Consider the following 6,328-nt stretch of genomic DNA (forward strand, 5'->3'; position numbering starts at 1 on the left):
GGTCTGCCTAAGTGAGGAAAGCGGAGCTGCACTGCAAAAAACCACCGGGCCTCCAATTCATTTTGGGGATTCATGCCAGACGTCTCTCATCTTGATGCAGAGATTAGACTGTAAGACCATCCCGAAATACAGTAGAGATTTACCCTGAGCATTGCTACGCATTTGGAACATCCAATGTCACCTAGGCCTACCGGGGGCATTCAGACGATTATGCAATGCAGCAGACGCAGAACACGCCAAGTCCAAAAGTGGCATCGTGGAAGGGCGAAGTGTGTCCCAAGGGTCATTTTAGCTACTCAGAAAAGATAGGGAAATGTGTTGTGGGATGATTTTGTAATTGGGAAGAATAGGAAGGGCACTGGTTTCCTCGTTTGAAAACTAGATAGTGGCGGCCACAAGGCTGCATGATGTTGCCTATCTTTTTTGCACTTCTAGGAATGAGTCTGTGAAGAAAAATGAGTTTTCTCATAAGAAGCCAGAGATCTCCACTGCTTCCTAGGACTTCATCCTATAGCGCACCTTACCTATACTGCGAAGTAAACGTGACCCATAGCCTCAAGATAAACCCCAGTGTTTCCCATCAGCAAAGTTTGGTGTGCAGCTGTCTCCATGATCCTTGAGTGGATCGAGTGTTTTAAATCCTCTATGCCTTTTCGGAGATTTAAGACAGTGGCATATGAATTCACTTCCGAGGGAGAACGTGTGTCCTGTGGGTCCCTTGTGCGTCTTCCAAGCAACATAAGGCGAAACAGACTTTAGGATGAACTCTTTCTACGCAGAGGGAAGGGCAATTAATTACTTTCTTGCTTGCATAGCTACCTTTCTACAGCTTAAACCAGTCACGGGAACACAGTTCTAGCCAGTCGTGTGTTGCACGTGGCTCTACATTTGTGAGGACCTCTAAACTCCACCGAAACAATCCCTGTGACTAAAGTACATCCTGGGAACTCATACCAGTCATCCCTGTAGCATGGCGGGAAGGTCGACTCTAGGCCAAGCCTGAAAAACAGTACAGAGGTGGTAGTGAGGGGGCGGCCGCCAGGCCGAGGGCGGTTTCGGGCGGTCTCCGGCGCCCGGCGCCCGACCGCTGCCTGCCTGTGGGTGCGCGCAGATGACGTGCCCCGACCCGCTGCCTCCGCGCTGCTCCCACAGTTCCCTCCCGCCCAGGGCACCAGGTGTCTTGACCCGGCACGGCCAGCGAGAGGCGGGGCTGCAGAGCAGGCGGGGGAGTGAGGTGGAGGAGGAGGAAGAAGAGGAGGAGAAGGCGGACGTTGGAGCCCGGGGAGAGTGGCGTTTGGTGGGCCGGATGTAGGGAGGAGCGGGATTTACGGAGCGCGGCGCCACAACCTGGAACCGGCGGGCCCGAGAGTGACCGAGTCAAGGCATGCGCCAGCGGAACCGCGGCGTCGGACCGTCTCCTGGAGGAGCTCAGCCCCGTCCAGGCCCGGCCTCATTCCCAGCCCGCGCTTCCTCCAGCCGCCGCCGCCGCGGTGCCGCCGCCGCGGTAGCGCTCTGCTGCCCACCCCGTCCCCGCGGCCGAGCCCTGGATTCCAGTGGAAGAAGGCCGTCCCACGAGTGCAGGACCAGGACACCGCGGGGGACACTGCAGCCTGAGCTCGGTAGGGCCCGCATCGCCACCCTCTGAAATAGGATGTCCCGACATGACGGTGTCAGCTGTGATGCATGTTTCAAGGGAAATTTTCAAAGTCACAGCTATAAGTGTTTAATATGCAATGGTTACAATTTTTGTGCATTTTGTTATGAGAGTGGTGCAAGAAGAACAAGGCATACAACTGACCATCCAATGCACTGCATGTTAACAAGCAAGTGTAGATGTTGATTTGTACTATGGTTCCTAAGCTTTCTCTGTAGAGCAGCCACAGGGTTTTACTTGTCCCTATTGTGGAAAAATTGGCTATACGGAGACATCTCTTCAAGCACATGTTACTTCTGAACATGCAGAAACATCAACAGAAGTGATGTGCCCAATATTTGCAGCATTACCTGGAGGCAGTCCTAATCATGTCACGGATGACCCTGCAGCTCGTCTTACAGTTGAACACAGAGCCCCTAGAGATTTAGATGAATTGAGCGGTTTTCGACATATACATAGAATGTTTCACCCTGGCTGGGGATTGGGAGGCCCTGGTGTACGTAGATCAAACATTCATTCCAATAGCAGTTCTACTGGCAGACTTTCTTCTTCTCGGACTTCACATTCTCCAAGCAATAGGGAAGCCATGGATCCTCTAGCTGAGCTTTGATCCCAGTTATCAGGAGTGAGACGTTCCGCAGGGGGACAGCTTAATTCCTCTGGCCCTTCCACTTCTCAGTGACAACAACTCCAGATACAGCTGTATCTAGAATGACAGCACGCCCTGGCAGCACGGCCACAACTGGACACTGCACGCAATGCAACCTGGCGTACTAACACAAGGAATGTCACCACTACAATCACACATTCCACAGAAACAAACAACACAACTAACACAGAAAGCAGTCAGCAAACTATCCAGAATTCCCAGTTTCTTCTAACAAGGTTGAACGATCCTAAATTGTCTGAAACAGTGCACCAGTCCATGGAAAGTGAGTGCACAGACCACACTCTCTTTATTTAAGAGCGCCTTCGATCAACTTTAGTTCCTGAAGAGAGCTCGTCCTCAGACGAGGATGAACGGGGCGAATTGGCAGATTTTGGTGCTATGGGCTGTGTAGATATTATGCCTTTAGATGTTGCTTTAGAAAACCTAAATTTAAAAGAGAGTAATATAGGAAATGAACCTCCACCACCTCCTCTTTGATGACACCCCAATTCACAGACCATGTCCTCTGTGCTGTATTTCCCAATGAATGTGGACAACAACTATCTTGGGTTTGATTGGTGATTGTAATTTCAGGTCTGTCACTCTTGTTTTATTGTGTACATTCAAAAGGAAGAGCGAAAATCTATATGAAAATCCTTTCCACTTAACTAATTTTTACCTCTAGCTGGAAAATATAGGTAGCAGTGCAGGGTGATCTCTGCCTCCTGTACCTTGACATGCAAAAGCTTCTCCTAATACTCCACATTCAAACTGAAGAGGAAAATTGAAATATCTAATGAAGCTGCTGTGTATGTTTATGAATATTAATCGATAAAAACTGCTGGGATATTTTACCTCAAAAAAAAAAAAAAAAAAGAGTATCTAAATACCGGTAACACTCCAAGGCATTTGGATAGTCCAAAGTCTCGTAGGCCTGAATAGGTCATTACATGCATAATGCTACTCACCACACGCAGAAATCCCAGCCTCAAACGTGTCATCATGGAAGGGCCCAGTGTGTCCCAAATGTCTCCAGTAGTCAGGAAGCGAGTGCCTGTAAATGACCTGTGGGATCAGGTTGGTAACTGGAGAATGTCGGGAAAGCCCGCATTTCCCCCTTTGGAAAGCGACATGGTTTTGGCGTCCAAGGTGTCTCTAACACACACTGCCCATCTATTCGTCACTCTACAAATATTTATGCGAGGAACAGTGAGTTTTCCCTAAAGAAACCAGGTACTTTCGATTCCTTTCTGGGAGCTCATCCCACAGCATTCTGTAACTAATGTGCCAACCAAATGTGACCTCTAGTTTAGAGGTAAGGTGCACATTTTCCCATCACAAAAGATAGGGTGCAATAGTTTCCAGGAAACCTTAGTCAATGGACTGCTTTAGCTCCAGTATTCCTCACAGCACTCAGGATTCTCGCATGTTTACTTTTCCCGTGGAAGTACACTGTGGCCCAAAAGCCTTCTTAGCACCATCCTGGGAAACACATCTCTGGGCACCATCCTTTCTTTTCAGTTTGAAGGACTAGGACCAGCTTGCTTAATTCAATGGATTGCATTCCTCAGTTTTCAAACAACATCAGGAAGACAGTTCTTGGTAGGCTTTCTTTCAATGTGGGTGTGCCAAAGTGAGGAAACCTGAGCTGCAATGTAAAAACACCGGGTCTCCAATTCATTTTGAGAACTCATGTTGGACGTCTCTCTAACTGAAGAGGAAACCAGACATTAGGTTCAGCCAAAACTAATGTAGAGATTTACTTTGAGCGCTGCTCAGCATTTAGATCATCCAAAGACACCTAGGCCTATTGAGGGCATTTAGAAGATTCTACAGTTAATTGCTCACAGTACACGTAGCATCCAAACGTTTCATCGTGCAAGAGCAATCTTTGTTCCAAGTGTCTCTTTTAGCTAGTCAGAAAAGATAAGTAAATATGCTGTGTGATCTACTTTGTAATTGGGAGGACTAGAAAAGTCAGTATTTTTCCCTTTTAAAGACAGAAAGTGGCGACTTCAAGGCTGTCTGAGGTTAACCATCTTTTATTCACTTCTGGGAATGCCTCTTTGAATAAAAATGCGTTTTCTCATAAGTAGTGGGGAGGTTTCCACTGCTTGCTCAGAGCTCACGTCACTGCCCACCCTAGATGAAGTGCAAAGAGAACGTGACCCCTAGAATCAAGGTAAGCCCCAGTGTTTCCCATAAGCAAAGTTTGGTGTGCAGCAGTATCCATGAACCCTGAGTCGATCGACTGCTTGAACTCCTCGATGCCTTTTCCTAGGCTTAAGACCGTCATGTATGAAATCATGTGTTTGGGAGACAGTTTTGTCCTGTCAGTTCCTTGGATATCTTCCGAGAAAAATAACACGAGACCGACTGTTGAGATCAACTATTTCTATGCAGTGGGAAGAGCAATTAATTGCTTTTTGGTTGTATATCTCACTTTCTACAGCTTTAAAACAGCCCTGGGGACACAGTTTGACCCATTCTTAAGTTCAACGTTGCTCTCCCTTTCTGAGTGTCACTGAGGTGCAATGAATCAATCCCCATGACTAAAGTACTTCCTGGAAACTCGTTCTTGTCATCTCTCTTCCATGACAGGAAGATAGAACTTGGGTGAAGCCAGATAAACGTAGTTGCCCAGCTTCTAGCCTCCGCAGATAATTTTGAGTAGGAAACGAGCACTTTCTTCCGAGAAAGCTGGCTTCTGTCATGCTGGAGGAGAAATAATCCCGCAGACCTCGTTCCGCCTGGGAAAGCGCAAGTCCACCCTGAGCCTCAGGGTAGTGTCTAAGTTACCACCGGGAAGCTCTGCATGCGTCGGTTTCCATGAGGTCTCCACCGTTGTTGTGCTTCAGTGGAACGCGAGGATAACTTTCAGGACTCCAAGCACTCTGGCCTCTGCACCATTTCCAATGCAAAAACACGGAGACCCCCCACGTCTCCTCTCGGCCTGCTGAGCAACAAGCAGCCATGTAGGCCCTTCGGAACACTTCTTGGCATGCAGACCCAAAGGCGGCACACTGCTCTCTCTCTTCTTGAAAACCTAGGTCACCGAAGCTTTCCCCAACTCACGAGGACGGTCCGAGCCGGTCTCAGGTGCTGGACAACTTGGACTCAGGGAGGACAAGGGCCCTACCTGCACTGAGACAAACACACTGCTCAGCGTTCCTTCCGGGAGCTCACACCTGCCAGCTCGCTAGGTTAAGCATGACGTCGATGTGAGATCCAAGCTGAGCAAAGAGCACAATTCCTCACTTTACACTGCTAGTCCCCCGGAAGAGGCACTGCCAACTAGGCCTCGCTCAGGCCAGCCCTCCGTCAGGGATCTTGCCACACTTCAATGCCTGCACAGTGAAAGGTATTTAGCGAAGTTCCCAGGGTTTCGCCATGCTCTCCCTCGGCAGCTCCACTACTGCAGGGACTCATGTTTGCTGTGAACTAGGATAGGTGACCCTACTTCGAAAAGCAGTCTTTTCCCCTTTGGATATCTGGATTCTTGTAGCCTCAGAGCTGTTTGTGTAACCCTATGAAGACCCAGTTTCTACTCACTGCAGGCACGCCCGGGGAGGAAACGAGTATGTTCCCCCAGAGAAAGAGGCTGCTTGCAAGTGTCGAGGGGAGTTTCTCAGGTGCCCAGTGTGTCCCGTTTGTCTCCCTTCGCATCTGCCATACTGCAGGTACTTATGCTGGGTGCTGACAAGCGTAGGTGGCTCTGCTGAAAAAGAGGCCTTTTCCCTTTGGAAGCTTGGATTCTAGTGTTTCAGAGGCTGCCTGCCAAAATCAGGAGTTGCCCAGCTTCTAGCCTCCGCAGGTACGCTTGTGTAGGAAACGAACACTTTCCCCGAGAAAACGGGTTCCTGACACGCTGGAGGAGAGATAATCCCGCAGACCTCGTTTCACCTGGGAAAGCTCAAGGCCACCCTGAGGCTCAGGGTAGTGTCTAAGTTCCCACCGGGCAAGCTCTGCGTGCCTCGGTTTCCATGAGGTCTCCACCGTTGTTGTGCTTCAGTGGAACGCGAGGA

At 49.2% G+C, this 6,328-nt stretch overlaps 1 pseudogene across 1 annotated transcript; it reads left to right on the plus strand.

The window, feature by feature from the left end:
- Nucleotides 1-1,219: 1,219 nt before the first annotated feature.
- Nucleotides 1,220-6,023, plus strand: LOC309609963 (E3 ubiquitin-protein ligase KCMF1 pseudogene; annotated as a pseudogene). The gene has a single exon. The product of its transcript is annotated as an E3 ubiquitin-protein ligase KCMF1 pseudogene (transcript).
- The last annotated feature ends 305 nt before the right edge of the window (nt 6,024-6,328 follow it).

This window comes from Balaenoptera borealis (assembly GCF_965194805.1).
Source record: "Balaenoptera borealis genome assembly, chromosome: 13".
NCBI lineage: Eukaryota > Metazoa > Chordata > Mammalia > Artiodactyla > Balaenopteridae > Balaenoptera > Balaenoptera borealis.